Consider the following 18624-nt stretch of genomic DNA (forward strand, 5'->3'; position numbering starts at 1 on the left):
CTAGAAATAACTTGTGCAAGAAATCACTCCTGAAGTTGTTCAGTTGTGACACATTGGGAAGATGTGAGAAAAGTTCAGCATTAATGCTGAGTGTTAGGGTTAGAACTGAGTGTGCAGTAAAGTTTCTTAGTACACCACATGAAGGAAAGACACAAATCTGGCACTGTACAAAGGCAACACAGGCAGCCTTTTATAAGTTTTCAGATATTGTCTTTTCTCCTTCTATATTGTCAGTTTAAAATTCTGAAACCTATTTGATGTGTAAAGTGAATTTAGCAACACCAAACACATACCTAATCCTTCAAACACCTACGCACATGAATCACTTACTCATTCAAGTATTCTCACTGACTTCAAAGTTACTCATGTGCAGTAGGATCCAACCCTCCGACAGCATTGTTCATCTCTTTTCCCCCACCCCATCCATAAATTAAAGATTTGATGCACGTATTCCATTTGGTGTGACACTTTTATTGTTTTGTTTTATATATATATATATATATATATATATATATATATATATAATTTAAATATATATATTTAATTTAATTTTAAAAGTGATTTTTGGGAGTCTCAGTTTTATATATATATATATATAAACAAAACAATAAAAGTGTCATTTAAAACTCATGGATGGTGGCTAGAGACAGACCCTTAATGATACATTTACATCTCATTCTTAGATAATGGAAGAAAATGACTTCTGGGTTCTATTCCTAACTTTTCTACTGGCTCACTATGAGTGAAATAATTATTGGAGTGGAAGGCCGGAGGAAAACTCTTAAAATGGGGGTTATGATTAAGGTGAATCACTTAGGCCACTGGTTCTCAGCTGAGGGACCTTTCAGGGTTTTTTTCAAGGGCCTGAAAAAAAATATATATTTTACCAGAAAGCACAGCTGTATAAAAAATACAGATTTAAAATAATTTGGGACATTAAACTGTCATTACCTATATATATTTATATTAATCTTAGTATCTGAGCATGCTGCTGTTATATAAAGGCTTTTTTGCCCTTCAGGAATTCAAAAATGTTTTCAGGCATATAAATTCTTCTCCCAAAATCACAATAACCCAGCATTCTATTCTGTTTTAGATTGTATTGTACATTATCTTGATAAGGTCCCTATTTAACTTTTATTATTACCTCCGCTCAAGTGTCACCCTTAGGAACACTATTCTACACAAAGTTATTCCTTTTTCTTTTTTTTTGTAACTGCTCATATACTTTATGGTTAATCCAATGTGGCATGGTGTTTTAACATGATGAGCTTTCTCTGTAAAATGTTGGCCCCTAAAGATAGAAATGTGCTTCTCTGAAAATGCAAAAATAAAAGACTTAAACAGTAAGACAGGGTGTGCAATATCCTGTTGTGAGTGAGGCATGAAGGTAATGCCAAGGAAATACTTCATTATTTCAGTAATACACACTATTTAAAATGTGTCATTATTTGTGAGAGCAAATTGAAGGGTCCTCACTCTGATTATGAACGAAGAAAACAGGTTTTTGTATGTTTAGTGTATTCATCTGTTGCAAAAACCTATTAAATGGTTAACAACATGCTGTGTTTAAGTAGCTGTAAGATGATTTAAGGTGCCTTCTTTCCACAGATCAGGACCCTCAGTCCTAGTCTGTCATGTCAGAGGATGCCATAGCAATCAGATTTGAAACTGAGTGTTAATATTTAAAAGGTTGACATTAACCATTTGAAAGTCAAGGAATACCGAGGTCACATTAATTGTTTTCAAATGATAAATGCCCACATTTAAATGGCAACATCCCTGGAATCACACCTTCACATCCCTGTGAGGTCAGAGAATAGATTGGAATTTGCCTCCTCATGTCACTGGCCCAAAAATTTACATCTAGAAGTTGCTATCTTTGATAGTTGGTTGGAAAGGAAGGGAATATTATTCAGTAAATCAAAAATACCCCACATTACTACTATTATTTTTTTAAGTGTCAACAATGTGCTCAGTGCTTCACAAGACAAAAAATACAGACAGTCTCTGCCCCAAAGAGCTTACAAGATAAAACCAAAACAGATAGGATGTACTAGGAAGGCCAGACAGATCAGTAACTGAATCTTTTTCTTTCTTTTGTCATAAAGTATGCTTAGATTTTGGGCGGTGGTTGTCCAAGTACTGAGGCAAAAATTTCAAAAAGTGATTTTTGGGAGTCTCAGTTTTTGGACACTCAACTTGGAACAACTTAAAGAGGCCTGACTTTCAGAAAGGGTATTCAGCACTTCCTGAAAAATTAAGCCTTTGTGGGGTATTTCTAGGTTGGCCCCCACAATCATTAGTCACTTTGGAAAATCTTGGACTGTGCCTTTTGGAGAGATTTGAGCTTCTGTAATATTACAATTCCTGCAAAACTTTTTCTTTTTGAAGTCCATATCCCTTTTTTGTATATTTCTAAATAGTCATTTTAACCTGATTGTCCAATTTTCCATTTTGGTTTGAAGCACAATGGATTCCAGTCTCCAAAGTACAGCAGTTATAATGATAGCCTTTACTCATTTTAGGTTAGGCTTTCTCTGCTACCACTCTGAGATAAGCTCTCCATTCTTATTGAGAAATCTTAATCAGTAGGACTTCAAATCCCCTGGCTGAGATTTTTAAATCAGAAGCCAGTTTGCATAGCAGGGCTGTTAATAATGGCCAAAAAGTATTGGATACACGGGTCTGGCAATAAAGGGAACATTTGATTTTCTCCCCTAGGAACAGCACAGTGGGCTTGGTTCTGCTCTGAGTTACGTGGCTGTAACTCCACTAAAGTCAGTGGAGCTACTCCTGATAACAGTGGTGTAAGTGAGAAAAGAATCAGTCTTGATGTATGAGACAACAGAGAGCAGAGTTAATTGTTGCTGCACTAGCATTGCATTCATGCATACCCCTTCTGTCGACACACTGCACGGGCGTAAAAAATTAGTTCAGTCAATGCAGCCTACTCTGGTGAGCTGCAAAGAGCATAAAGCTGCACCTGTGCAGGTCACTTTTTACAATAGTGCCATGCGTCTACAGTAGGAGTTTGCTTTGGTGCAGTTACAACAGCATGGCTACAGTGGCAGCTAGTGCCACAGTCAGGGCCGGCTCTAGGATTTTTGCCACCCCAAGCAAAAAAAATGTTTGCCCCCCACCCCTTTTTTTTCGTGCCCCCCTGCCCTGCCCCAAGTCCCTTCCAAACCCCTTCCCCAATCCTCATCCCTGCCTCCTCCTCTGGGCGTGCCACATTTCCACCCCCCATTGCTCCCTGGGGGGCCCCCCGCGACCTCCCGCCCTAGTTAACCTCCGCTCCGCCTGCTCCCCGGGGTGCGCCGCCGCTCCGCTTCTCCCCGCTCCCTCTCAGGCGAGGGACAGCGGAGAAGCAGAGCAGTGGCACATTCAGGGGAACAGGCAGAGCGGGGTGGGGTGCAGGAAGTAACGGAGGTAGAGGAATCGTTCCCCGCTCCAACTCACCTCCGCTCCACCACCACCTCCTCCTCCGAGCGCCCACCGCTCGGCTTCTCCTCCCTCCCAGACTTGCTGCAAGCCTGGGAGGGAGGGGAGAGAAGCAGAGCGGCAGCGGCGCATTCCGGGGAGCAGGCGGAGGCGAGCTGGGGCGGCGGGGGCACTTTTTCCCCATGCCCCGGAGTCGGCACCTATGATGGCCGGCACCAGAATGCCACTCCTAGAAATGTGCCGCCCCAAGCACCTGCTTGTTTTGCTGGTGTCTGGAGCCAGCCCTGGCCACAGTACAGGCCACCTAATATAGGACTACATCAGCTGTACTCATTCAAAACTATTCTCCCAGTATGCTTCTCTGCTATCTCATTAAGGACCCAATCCTGCATCCTTTGCTCATGTGAATAGTTCCTTTAATATCTGTTCGCGTGTGTGAGGACTATTCATGTGACCAAGGGTTTGCAGGATTAGATCTTTATGTTGCTAGTACACTTGGGCAAAGACTCATTTTTTTTTGCCTTACAGCACCGAAAGACTAATAGGAATAAATGCAGGAGGATTCTCTGCAGCTTGAGGTCTTCAAACCACAATTTGAAGAATTCAATAACTCAGACATAGGCTAGGGGTTTGTTATAGAAGTGGATGGGTAGGATTCTGTGGCCTGCGTTGTGCAAGAGGTCAGACTAGATGATCATAATGGTCCCTTCTGACCTTAGAGTCTATGTTATCCTGTTCCTCACATGATTTACCACCACGGGGGGAGGGATAGCTGAGTGGTTTGAGCATTGGCCTGCTAAACCCAGGGTTGCGAGTTCAATCCTTGAGGAGGCCACTTAGGGATCTGGAGGAAAAATTGGTCCTGCTAGTGAAGGCAGGGGGCTGGACTCAATGGCCTTTCGAGGTCCCATCCAGTTCTAGGAGATTGGTATATCTCCAATTATTACCTTACCTTTACCACTCATTGCGGCAGCAGTGCTGTGACTCCCAGCATGCAGCCCCTGGCAACCCTGATGCCCAGCTACAGGCTCCTGGGCACTGTCCTTACCCTGCAGCTTCACCCCAAATGTCTGTGTGTGTCCTCAGCCACCATCAGCAGTGGTGCGGGGGAGGCTGGTTGTCTGTGGCCCTTGGGGCTGGGGGGAGGCGGTGACAGTGCGTCTGGCTGACACCCTCCACCCCCCACCAGTTGAAATGCCGGAAACTTGCCCCCGGCCTTAGCTCCACAGCACCGCTGACTGGGAGCCACCTGAGGTAAGCCCATGCTCCAGCCCCAGCCCTGAGCCCCCACAAACCCAGAGCCCCCTCCTGCACCCCAAACCCCTCATCCCTGGCCCCACCCCAGAGCCTCCACTTCCAGCCCAGAGCCCGTACCCCTCCCACACTCCAACCCCCTTGCCTCAACCCACAGCCCCATCCCGCACTTCAAATCCCTCGGCCCCACCCCGCAGCCTGGATCCCCCTCCTGCATCCCAAGCCCCTCATCCCTAGCCCAGAGCCCACACACCCAGCTGAAACCCTCACCCCATCCTGCACCCCAACTCCTTGCCCCAGCCCAGGGCCCCCTCCTGTACCCTAAACCTCTCAGTTCTGGCCCCACCCTGGATCCCGCACCCCCAGTTAGAGCCCTCACCAATTGTGGGTGGGGGGAGAGCAGTAGGGGGATGAGGGAGGAGAGCCCAGGTATGAAGGCTGAGGTAGAGGCTGGATTGTGGTGGTAAAGTGTAAGAGAGTGTGTCTGTCTGTGTCTCGGTGGCCCTTTCTCCCTGCAAAAGACAGGCACCAGCAATTGTCCTCCCCATACCCCATCCCTGTAATTTTACTGTTTCACTTAAAGTCATGAGATGATGAGACAAAGGGAGTAGGCTACAGAAACTAATTTTTAAAGAGTTTTTTAAACATCGTTTAAAGTTAAAGTTGAAAATCCATCTTTCAAAAAATGTATTTACGAAACATAACTTTGGGTGGAGGAAATGGTGGCGGGGAGATGCAGGTGCAACTCTGTTGACTGCTACATCAGTGCTTAATATGGCTCATAAATGTGCTAATTAAATACTTGTGTTCAAGTCCCCAAGCAGGCCATGTGTTTAAACAAAAAAAGACAAAACTCACAAACTCCTCCCTCCCACATAAATAAACCAAATTCAGTAATATTCTGGGTATATTGATGCTAGTCCAGTTTGTTCCATATGAGCCGAGTAGAGGTCTCAATCAAGCATGGCTTCAAATTTCCTATTTTGGGTTGAATAACGGTTTTCATCCCCATCTCAGCAGAACCATGTTTACTACAGCACCAATGGTGGTGCTGCGCCAGGCCCACACTCGGAAGGAGCCCATAATGACTACATAGGGACCCACAAAAGGTTAACCCAGCCCTGTCCCCAGCTGCTTTCCAACTCCATTGACTGATGTCTGGGAGGAAGGAATCCATGGCTCTGTGTCTGTCAGTGGGGCATTGTGTCCCCTCCCACCCACACCCACACACCCAGAGAGCAGGATCAGAGTGGCACTGCAATCTTCTGGGGACAGGGACTGGAAATCTGCCTGTCCATTACAGTATTTCTTTCATCTTCACCTTGACTTTGTCCCAGTGCAAGCACCGGATAGAATCTGGCCCTTAGTATCTAGCTAGGAGTGCTAACCAGATCACTGCTGTATAGAGCACCATTCAGCTACAGCCAGGGGGTTCTCAAACTGGGTGTTGTGACCCCTCAGGGGGTCATGAGGTTATTACCTGGGGTTCACGAGCTGTCCGCCACCACCCCAAACTCCACCTCACCAGCATTTATAATAGTGTTAAATATAAAAAAAACTGTTTTTAATTTAGAGGGGGGGTGCACTCAGAGGCTTGTGTGTGAAAGTGATCACCACTACACAAGTTTAAGAACCACTCTCACAGTGGTACATCTCTAGCATTACTGTTGCCAACCAATTGCCCAGTAGCAGACGTACAGACTACTTTCTCCCTCCTTTCCCCAGCAACATTTACGCTTTCTGTCCCAAAGGGTGATTCTTTTTTTTTCAGTTATGCCAAGGGGCCAGTAGCCCTTTCTTTGCGCTGCCAGGAATGTTTGGGATATCTGCTGTGAAAATGGAGAAAGTGGGATTTAGTGCACTCAACTCTTGTTAGGTCTTTTTAAGCCCTACCTGCACAGAACAGACTTAGCTAGATCTTACCCTTTAATTGCCCTGTTTTTGGCTGGCCACACTTTTTGCATGTTACCTTCCCCTCTTTCACCCTCTGCAGATGAGCAGAGTTATACTTGCTTTGCACATCCACACGGTGTCTCAGCTAAGCAATTTAGTCTACTTTGCTGCTTGTCCTGATTGTCTGACCATCTTGTGCCTAATGACTAACGTATACCACTATATAAACCATTGTAGAATGCTGACTCTGGACTTCAGCATGGAAAGAAAACACTATTGTAGAGGTATGTTTCAAACAGGCCAACACCAGAAGAGCTTTCAATATCACACACCTGTACATACAGGATTGCCTTGGATGGACCAGTCAGCTCCCACTGGGCATGTCCCCAGGTGGTGCATAGGGAAATGTCCTGCAGATATGCAGGACAGCTGAGAATATTCAGTAAGCAGCTGCAGACCAACTGGTGACTTCTCTCAGCAGAACTTGGTGGGCAGCTGCTTGTGTGGGTACCTCTATAAAATGCTATGTAGGCCCTATGATGGAGTATGTCAAGGTGAATAAAGACCTCCTTAAATTAAGTCTTGTCTGGGGAGGTGAGGTTCATTAGACTTGGCAGGCAGCTCACCTAGGAGAAGCAAATTCCAATTTCAAGCCTAAGCAGTCAGGCTTGGACATCTGATCTGTAAAACTTATCCAACAGATAAGCTCATGTGCACTGATGTCCATGTCGAGCATACCCCAGAAGGTTGGGTTCCGCACAAGCAATGTACAACAGCTTTGCCTGACTGTTCTAACTGGTCATAGGATGCTAAAGCTAAAGAACTGAGTGAGTAAGCTGAGTAAGTGTGCAAGATGCAATGCAGAAATGCTGACTGGAAGTGTGGAGCTACATGAGGTCTCAAAGAGAAGAGTAAATGTGGCATGTGCATAGAAGACATGGAAACAAAATGAGGCTGAAAGGGGCTTAATGCGAGTTGCTTCAATTGAAGACAAATTGAAGGAGACTAGGCTATTCTGGGATGTGCATATTCAGTGGAAATCTGAGAACTACATAAGTAGAATAGCTCTGGCAATGATTGTGGGTGAAAGACGACCAAGTGGGAGACCAAAGACTTGGTATGTGAACTAGATATCAGGTGACCTTAGCGAGAAAAATTTGTACCAGAGCCTGGTGAATGATCATGAGTTTCAGAGGAAGGCTATAAAAGTCACCAATCCCAAATAACAAAAGTGGCAAACAAGAAATAGTAGTACATCCAGGGCTAGACCTCCTAAAATGTGTCAAACAGTAGAAGTACAGTGCATGATAGTGAAGACTTTTCTGGTGTCCGTGTTCAGTAAGCGCTATGACAGAAGTTCTGTTCACTTTGTGAAGTACTGAATGCTTATTGCTTGCGGTTTGAGTCTGCTCACAGATTGGCTGAGGTGCCTCCCTGGTGATCCTTTAAAAACATATTGGGACTGACTGTTACTGATGCTCACGATGAAAAATACCATTGGTTTCAGTGGGACTATTTATGGAGTAAGGGGCTATTTAGCATAAGAGATGAGCCCTTAGTGAAGTTCAAGATAAAAACACTGGTATGTGCTCTGATACCCAAGAACAGAATGGGACATTTTCTTTGTTAACAAAGTGGATACCGTGGTCTTGTGAAAAGAGACATTAAAAACCTCTCCTATGTATTTCTTCTGTGAATCTAATTTTAACCTAGAGATAACTTTTAGAAGATCAGGTAATTATTTTTATACAGATCCACAAACGTGATAGCTTATGCACCTCACATTCACAGCAGGAAGAGATGTTTAGTTTAAGATAATCCAAACCTATTAATAAAAAGTAACTGTTCAAGAGGATGGTAGGGCATTTTTCAAGGAAGAGACGAAAGGAGATAATTTAATCTCTTAATAGCCCCAAATTACTGGTTAAAAACTGCGATTATCAAATTGCAACACTTTATCCACCAGAATGGAAGATTCAGAGATGTGGCAGAAGATCAGAACATCTTTATCATAAGATATGTTAATGCATGTCCCTTGATAGTGTCCTACTGACCACTCAAAATAGACCACCAATATTTTTTAATTAAAATTGCATAGTGCCATATACTGGCTTTGGATACACAGCCCCATACATGACACCCAGAAGCTAATGGAAGCTGCAAATTCAACTGTTTCAAGTCAAAGGATAGTCTATACTTTTTAGCCAATTTAATGTTTTAATACTGTTTATCTTACTTAATAAAAATAAAAATATTTGCATGCTTTATTTTCCCCTTTCTGGCCTGTTCCTCATCAATCCCAATTTCAAATATTATTGATTCATTTAATAACTTTTCTTGGGGGAGAGGGGTTTGCAACGGTTTTCCTGTAGGCAGAAATATGCTTTATTCATAGAAATTAAGCAAACATGATTTGTGGATAGAAAATCACTTAGGCACTTTTGAAAACTTTACCCATCATCTTGACAGTAATTCTTCTTGCCCCAGTGAAGACACGTATCCTTATGGAGCAAAAATTTAAGTACATGCTGAAATCTCATTGAGTCAAATGGGACTTAAAGACATGCTTAAAGTTGAGTGCTTATCTGTTTTGTTGAAACAGGACTTTAAATGTCAACTGACAATTACTTTCCTACCTCATCTCTCCCCCTTCATTCTCCTGAACACAAGCCTCCCAACAACAGGATGGCAGAGGAGGTTTTAACATCAAAATCCAACTTAAATATTTCCTGGGAAGGGGGGCACTGACCCCTTCTGGCTGCATGGCATAGGACCAGCACACACCTTTTCAGCACCATAACCAGTGTCTAGCCACACACGAAGAACCACCACATCTGATCTTTCCCAAACGTTGTCTATTATTTACAGGTTCTACGAGGTGAAACAGCAGCAGTAAGAGTCAAGCTCTGACTTCAATATTTACATTAAACAGTGAAATCATCAGCCTCCACTGTAAGAGAAATGCTACACCTTTTTTCCATTTAGAATCACCACCCACATCTCCTTGCGGCACTTCACTCACGGCGGAGGATGATTCACCTCTTCCTCTTTCTATTAGAGAACTGCAATATGTTAAATTGTACAGTCTTGGGATTCAGCTTATTAAGTAAATGCAGAGGAGCTGGATACTCTCTCTCCCATCTTGGGAGCCAATGGAGGCTGCTGATTCTGTTTTTCAAACAGGCCTATTTTACCTTTTAGGATATTGCTCACAGCAGCCTTCAAGTCAGGAGGGAGAGATTCTCCAGCTCAACATTGAGTTTATAAATGTGAATCAAGAGCTGCCCTTGCACAGCCTCCTATTCAGTTTTTTAAATGCATAATAAAAGCTTTTAAAAACCTCTTCTAACCACGAGTAGAATAGCTAGATTCACTGGCAGGAAGCTGGGGAATTAATGTCACTGTCTAAAGAAAACTAATGGAACCTGAAAATAATATATCAAGGGAGGACATTGTGCTGGTGCAAAGACTCCAAGAAAAGAAACAGAATAGATGTAACTTTAGACCTTGTTGGTCAGATTTTCCCTCAAGGTGAGGAAGGAGGTTTGGGAGAAACTGAGCTGGTTTTGCCATCAAAATTGTTTTTCATCATAACAAAAACAAAACTAACCACTAATACCACCAGAATTAAGGTATTTTTCAAAATCCAGAAAATTGGATTTTTTAAAAAACATTTAGCTTTTGGCACGAATAATTTTTCACGTCCCTATATGTAAAATTATAAATTAAAAGACAGGAACTCAGCAGCTTAGTTTTACAACTTACCCAACAATAAGGAATTTGGGACATTTGAACAGAATAAGACAGGGAGAGAGTAGCAAACAGCCTGCCTAAGAATAAAAAGTGCCAAACAATGTAAACTGTAATTCCATATGTAATTAAATGCATTTGAAATCAATTTGTTTTCTCTATGTGCATAAAAGACACGATTTTCAAAAACTCCCATTGTTGGTCTAACTCTGCTCTCATTGAAGTCCATGGTTAAGCTCCCATGGTCTTTAAAGGCAGTTGAGTTAAGCCAATACAATGCTTTTGAAAAATATCACGCACACTCTTCAGAAAAATCCTGTGTATTTAATACAGTGCATGAAAATAATCATATACCTTAACAGGAATTAAGAAGGGCTCTATATACAGAGGGAAGATGAAACTATAGATGCATTTAAAGACAATGAAGATTTCCTTCTACTTCAATGCCTTGAAAATACTATAATCATATAATCTGAGACAGAATTTTAAAATTCAGTCAGTTAAAATGGAACATTTACCTTGTAAGATTCAGACTCCATTGATAAAAGCAGGAAAGAAAACAGCTCAGTGAAAAGTCTCCCAGGTCTTTCTTGCTTACTATAAAGAAAAAGAGGGAGATCACATTAGAAATCTCACTTGCAGTCAGTTTTTTAAAGTGGTGATGCTTTTATTGAAAGATAGCCAGGTTGAAAAATATACCTTCACAACATATTAGGCCCCTATGCAAAGAAGAAACAAAAAAAATGAAGCAGTTTGCCAGACCTGTGAACATTCCTGCTGAGGTAAATGATCTAAGAGGCTAATACACAAGCGAAGAAGCTGGGGGGGGGGGGGGCGCTACAGCACTGCAAAAACCAGCAACACTAACCAGTAAGCAAGAATAATTTTCAATTTCTGATTAGAAAAATAGAAACACTTCAGCGACCTTAACTACAGCTGTTATGAGTTCTTTAGCTGTAATGATACACTGCATTTGTATAGCATTTTTCATTCACCTGTCTTAAAGTGCTTTTCAAAGACAGAAAAGTATTGTTTATCCCCCATTTTACAGATGGGGTAAATGAGGCGAGGAGACTTTAAGGGCCTGACCCACGCACCCATGCCAAACTAAAATTGGGGCCTTCCCATTGACATCAAAGGGAGAATGACAGAGTACAGAGGTGATTTGCTCAAGGTCAAAGACTGAGTTAATGGCAGAGAGGAAAAGAGATGCTCATGGAGTCTAAAAGTGACTTTGTACTGAAGTGTTTTTTATTTCCTGAATGACTTGAGAGAGAATGAAGCAGTTATAGATTGTACAATAACCTAGGTCCCTTCTAAATTGACATCTGGCTATTATTAATGTTCATCTGCCTGTAAGACTTATTTCTGTCTTGTCACACACACAAAATATGAAAGTAATTCTCACCCAGCCCCTTTAAGTCTACAGTTTTCACCAATATATGCCATTTGTGGCTTTCAGCCTCTCCTAGATATTAAGGAAATGAGCCTGGAGAACACAAGTCTTTTACACTGCTGAGCACTCAGAACAAACTGTTCCAAGACCCTGAAGAGGTATCTGACATATGACACACTGTCTTTCTTTAAGGCAGGCAATAGAGAAAGAGAGGAAATCAGAAGTACCCATTATAATTTTACACACACACACACAAAGTTATGAACAAGTTTACAAAAAATGACAATTAAATTAAATCAACATTAGGAGGTGGCAATTATAACAATTGTTTTAAAGCCTGGAAATTTGAAGTTGTTAGGAGTTCCATAATCAGTCATCATTCTGATCCCATATTCTCATTCACCTAATTCATGGTGTAGTATGCAAGTCATTACGCAAGTTACAAACAGATGGGGTACCTTAATCAACATACATTGTACTTTGGAGCATGGATGCCATAGATTACGCTCTTTCACTAATAGTGGAATGGCAGCTGTGAAGTTGTTTGGGTGATTGTATATGGAGAGATAAGTGGTTTTGTTGAAAAAAGAGGTGGCTCTTCTATGATGGTGATGGAGATCTCTCAAGAGCTCCACTTCTTAATATCTTTACTACATTTACAGTTTGGTTAAGGATTTGAGGTCCATGTTAGAAAAGTGGAGGAGGACATTTTGTTAATGAATTTATCATTTAATTCAGGCAGGGATTAGGAGGTATAATGTATCATATGACCTATTATTTTGAGAGGACAACACTGACAGTTCCACATTCATCCTGCTTGTTGTGACTTCAGTTCCCGCTTCCCCCAGCTAAATGCAACTATGTAGTGATACACTGAAAAATGTAGGAGAGAAATTTAATGAGACCAGTCCTCCTTGTGCAGTTTCCAATACATTTCTATTTCTGATTATACAAGTGTCCTGAGAACAGATTCTAATGGTATTTTCAGAGTGGTAGCCCTGTTAGTCTGTATCAGCAAAAACAGCGAGTCCTTGTGGCACCTTAGAGACTAACAAATGTATTTGGTAATAAGCTTCCATGGGCTAAAATCCACTTGATCAGATACATGAAGTGCAAAATACAGTAGCAGGTGTATATACACAGTACATGAAAAGATGGGAGTTGCCTTACCAAGTGTGGGGTTAGTGCTAACAAGACAATTCAATTAACAGTAGAATACCAAGGGAGGAAAAATCACTTTCGTAGTGGTAATGAGGGTGGCTCATTTCAAACAGTTGACAACAAGGTGTGAGTAACACTAGGGGGAAATTAGTATGGGGAAATTAGTTTTTGTAATGACTCATCCACTCCAAGTCTTTATTCAGGCTTAATTTGATAGTGTCCAGTTTGCAAATTAATTCCTGTTCTGCAGTTTCTCATTGGAGTCTGTTTTTCAAGTTTTTTTGTTGAAGATCTACCCCTTTTAAGTCTGTTATTGAGTGACCAGGGAGACTGAAGTGTTCTCCTACTGGTTTTTGAATGTTATAATTCCTGATGTCAGATTTGTGTCCATTTATTCTTTTGTCCAGTTTGGCCAATGTACATGGCAGCAGGGCATTGCTGGCATATAATACAAAAATAATAATATTTTGGCAATTCTGTCTGTGCATAAGAAGTGCAGAAGAGGCAGAAAATGAAAAAGAAATCTGGTCTATATTGCCTAAGAATTCTGAAGATTTTAGTTCAGTTTCAGAAGGATTCAGGAAGCAGGGTGCCAGAACAGTTGACTCCTGCCAATCCAACTGCTTCTAGTAGCAGACAAGGAAGCCAGCATGGTCTTCTGTAAAGAAAAGTTACCAGGAATGGGAATCCAGCTTCTTCCTAGAGGGTATTACCCTAAGGAAAGGATTAGTCAGGGAGCTAGCTCAGGTAAAGCCTCAATCTTAGGGCAATTTGGATAAACTTTGCATGAACATCTAGACTTTCTAATGCTTATCTAAATCTTTTGAAATGCATCCATCACTACTAATGATCTTTTAATTAATGCTGAACCTGACATCCAGTGTTATTTTGCTACAGGGATATTAATCCAAAGTAAACATTGCTTGACAAATACCAGTTACTGCTTAAATTATTTAACAACCTACTATACTCTTGAAATATTCCTTTTTATAATCTCTATGCATTAGCTGCACAAATAGGATTAGTTATGACAAAAAAGTGAACGGAAAAAAAATCCTCATTCAGGAAGGCCTCTCGTCTCAGTGAGACATGCACTGAGCCAACCAGAGCCAAGAAGTTTTCAAAAAAAATAAAATAAATAAAAAGACGACTTGAGAAGAAATTAGTCTGCTTGATCCTAAGTCTAATAATACTCTTGTATTTTTTGTACCTGAGCATAATCTTTGTGCCTCAGGCTCTTTCTGGTCCTGAAATCTGTGTGTCTGTGTTATCTGTAATTGCATATTCTTAAAGAAGGAGTGCTATTGCTTTAGGTAACATTATTTCAGTTTATAGTAGTCTCATGCAGAAGGATACAGGTGTGCCCATCATTCAAAATCTTTGAATAACTCGTTTCCCCAATTTAAAAATAAGCTAATTCAAAATAATGAAAACTAATAAGCTAATTAATTTCAACAAAACCTGAAAGCAAGCAAGATATAAAAATGTAATTGTGTAATGTAAGCATGAGTAAATCCAACAGATAAACCATTAATTGTTATCACACATGTCGTAGAGGCAGAGGCATGCAACCAAAAACAATTAGCAAATGCACACAACCAGAACCCTACAAATATGCAGAACGGCTATACCCAAATCCTATGCTATATGTCATGCCTGGAGACAAACTAATGAATCCTATGTCAAGTTAAAAAAAACAACAAAAAATCAAACAAAAAAACCCCCACATGACTTTAATAAGACTCATCTCTTTTTATTAGCCTTTGAACAATAATCTCCCTAAAGATTGCAAGTTACATTACTGTAAATAAAAATTAAAAAACATCTTTACTATACACACCTTAGTCACTGCTTCACTAGGCAAAGAGGAGAATATGGACCTGATATACATATGAATAGAAATGTTTCTTATAATTTTGGTTACACCTATATACCATTTTAACGGATGCATTATAAATACCAAGACAGCTAGAGAAGACAGGATCTGTTTGGTTCAAGAGCATCAACTATATATTTTGGAGGTTTTCCTATTGTTTGGAGTTAGTGCTCACTAGGAACTAATGGGCTATTGCTTCTTTCAGCTCACTTGATTGCACACACCAGGACTCCTTGCATCCTTCCAGTCTGATCAACAAGCTTCCCGGCTGGCCATGCTTCCACCCCCTCTTTTTTAGCGACTCCTTGCAACACCCCCGCACCGTCTTCCTCATTTGTCCCATCTCCCATACCAGGCCAGGAGCTTTGTGTGTAGCTTCATTCTCATTTTTCCCGATTCCTTCCGATGCCAGAAGCTGTGTGTGGCTCCCTTCACCCCATACCAATGCATCTCAATTCCCTACCACCAAGGATTGTGTGTGCCCCTCCACTCCCCAGGGTCCCCCATTTTCCACACCATACCAGAGGCTCTGTGCATCTCTCCTGCCCCAACTCCTTCACAAAGCACCTTTCTTTTCCCCAGACTGCAAGGGAGAGGTCAGACGTGGATGACTGGTGTTCTCTTTTCCCCACCTGGAGAGGACTTTGGGAAGCAGGATGTTAGGAAGGGGGGAAGGAAAGAAGACTTTTTCTCTTCTCCCTCTGGCTGCCTGTGCTGGCTGAGTATCTTCCCCATTGCTTCCAGTAGAGAAAGCAATTATTTCCCTTTTGTCATTCAGGGTGTAAACATGTTAAATCCTATTAGGAAGAAGAACAGGGGTATTGTTATGCTGCAAGAGGTTTGTCATAGTTTCAAGGAAACTGCTTCTGTATTCCCCCTCCATGATCCACCAAAGACATCTACTTTAGGCTACCGGCTCCCAGCCATCACCTATCCCAGGCAGAGACCTGCATTTCACTCCCCTTTGAATGGCGATTTTAAGGCTGCACAGCTCCCTGATTTACACTGGGATATCTCCAGCAAGCCCAACTGCCTAAATAGGCCAGTGCCTGCACTTTGCTTTCTCTCCAAAGACTATGACCAATGTATTAGTTATAAGTTACTACACAGTTCCTTCTAAGCAAGCACATTTATTCTTCAGGTAAAAGTATTCTAGAGAAAACATTAAAACAATAAAAGAACCTAATCACATACTAAAAAGCTTACCAGCAATCACCTCAAATTCCAACTTAGGACTCTGGTAGATTTTAGTTCTTTAAAACCCACAATTAGACTTTCCCTATGGTTACAAGTTCACATGTCTTAGATCCAAAAACAGAACAAAGTCTGAGCAGGTCAGACATTTCTTTATACAGCTCAGACTTTTGATCCTGGTCTTCTATAATAGGTAATCAACAGACAATCACCTTCTTCTCAGAGGGTAGCTTCAAAAGGCTGGGTTTTTGCATAAATAGAATTTAGGGAATTTGCATTAGCCTCTCCCTAGAAAATCCACTTAATTATTGTCCCCAAAGTCCATACTTGTCTGGCACATTTTCCGCATAGTCCTTTGAACTCCCAGATCTCAAATCTGTCACATCTCCCCTCTAGAGAGGTTACATACAATCCCAGCTCACAATAATACACAAATACAGTAAGATCTTTCAGGATATTGCCCCCCCCACTCCTCTCTCTCTCTCTCTCAGTGTTAACAGATGCCATCAACAGATGTCAGTGTCCCTAATTTTCTATCTTTTGATCTTCAAGTTGTCACACAAAAATCAATAAGGTTCTGGCCATTGATGCCTAGAATATTCCCTAAAATTGTGGAACTGATCAGATGCAGCATTCAAAAAGTACTATGCTACATATAGACAGAAATGCTATCAAGATGAGAATAAGGCCTTATACATTTGGCCAATAAGCAATTTTAAGTAGTGGATTTCTCTCTCCTGGCACTTACAACCAGGTGTAATGTTTTGTTTTTAAAATGATCTATTTATTTACTGTATAGCAGCTCTGAAAGGCAGCTAGAACACATGCTACTTTTTCACAAAGTAAGGCAATTTGGTTTTATCATAGTTTGTAAGCGTAATACTTCAATTTCCAGGGGACGTTGACACATAGCAGCAACATTTGCATTGATATTCCAATTGTGAAGGAGCCCTTACACGTTAATGGCATTATTGTCCATCTCATAAACCTTTACTGACAATGTAACGACACATACAGGAGTCATTAGGATGCCAATACAATTACACTGACATTGTATCTGCTCTGTAATAATATTCATGGGTATTAGTTGTACTTGGCTGCTTACTGTGTTTCATACTTCTCACCTCTCCCTCATTACAGTCCCAAATTTACCTGTCTTGCACAAACTTGCTGAGATATCCCTTCTATTACTGTAAATTATTTAAACAAGAAATATTGACCCAGGAAATTTGTATTATAATATTTAAGCAAAATAACAGATCTTGCATCATGTTAAGCTCTTTATAATATTACTTTTCTTGTGTTCCTCAAGTGGCATTTTTGTTCCCGATTGGGCCTTGGGAGGTTGAAATCACCACTCACCTATGCTATGCCCCTGAAACAGTGGCAACTAGATATTTAATAATTGTCAGTGCCATCAGCAGTGCTTAATTACATCACCACAATGCACTATTTACATCCAAGGAGTTACCAGTAAGAAATTACAACACTCACAGCTTCTTTGATAAGAACATAAGACAGGCCATACTGGGTCAAACTGATGGTCCATCTAGCCCAGTATCCTGTCTTCTGACAGCGGCCAGAGCCAGATGCTTCAGAAGGAATGAAAAGAACAGGGTAATTATTGAGTGGATCCATCCCAGCTTCTGGCGGTCAGACCTTTAAGGACATCCAGCGCATAGGATTGAATCCCTGACCATCTTGGCTAATAGCCATTGAGGGACCTATTTTATAGGAACTTATCTAATTCCCTTTTGAACCAAGTTATACTTGTTTGGCCTTCACAACAATCCATGACAATCAGTGCCACAGGTTGACTGTGAGTTCTGTGAAGAAGTACTTCCTTCTTTTTGTTTCAAACCTGCAGCCAGTTAATTTCATTGTGTGACCCCTAGTTCGAGTTATGAGAAGGGATAAATAAGTCTTCTCTAGTCACTGTCTCCATGCCATTCATGATTTTAAAGAGCTCTATCATATCGCCCCCCTTCGTCGTCTCTTTTCTAAGCTGAACAGTCCTAATTTTTAAAATCTCTCTTCGTATGAAAGCTGTTCCATACCACTAATCATTTTTTGTTTCCCTCCTCTGTACCTTTTCCAATTCTAATATTTCTTTTTTGAGAAGCAGCAACCAGAACTGCACACAGTGTTCAAGGTGTGGACATATCATAGATTTAGATAGTGGCATTATGTTATTTTTTGTCTTATTATCTATCTCTTTCCTAATGGTTCCTAACATTGTTTTAATTTTTCTGACTGCTGCTGCTGAGCAGATGTTTTCAGAGAATTATGCACAATGATTCCAAGATCTCCTTCTCAAGTGGTAGCTGCCATTTTCATCAATCAATTTTGTACGTATAGTTGGAATTATTTTTTCCAATGTGCAAAACTTTGCATTTATCAAAATTGAATTTCATCTGCTATTTTCTTCCATAGTCACCCAGTTTAGGGAGATCGCTTTATAACTCCTTGCAGTCAGCTTTGGACTTAGTATTATGTGCAAACTTTGCCACCTCACAGTTTACTTCTTTTCCCAGATCATTTATGAATATGTTGAACAGCACAAGTTCCAATACAGATCCTTGGGGGACCCCATTATTTACCTTTCTCCACTGTGAAAACTGACCTATTAAACAGTTACTGATCCATTAGAGGATCT

At 41.1% G+C, this 18624-nt stretch overlaps 1 protein-coding gene across 17 annotated transcripts in view; it reads right to left on the bottom strand.

Moving 5' to 3' along the window:
- LINGO2 (leucine rich repeat and Ig domain containing 2) overlaps positions 1-18624 on the bottom strand; it is a 716716-nt gene that overhangs the window by 429614 nt on the left and 268478 nt on the right. For all 17 annotated transcript variants that reach the window (XR_005600176.1, XR_005600174.1, XR_005600175.1 and 14 more), the window contains one exon: positions 10860-10938. The gene's annotated coding sequence lies outside the window, so the exon portion shown is untranslated. The remainder of the gene's footprint in view (positions 1-10859; positions 10939-18624) is intronic.

This window comes from Mauremys reevesii, linkage group 6 (assembly GCF_016161935.1).
Source record: "Mauremys reevesii isolate NIE-2019 linkage group 6, ASM1616193v1, whole genome shotgun sequence".
Classification (NCBI taxonomy): domain Eukaryota; kingdom Metazoa; phylum Chordata; order Testudines; family Geoemydidae; genus Mauremys; species Mauremys reevesii.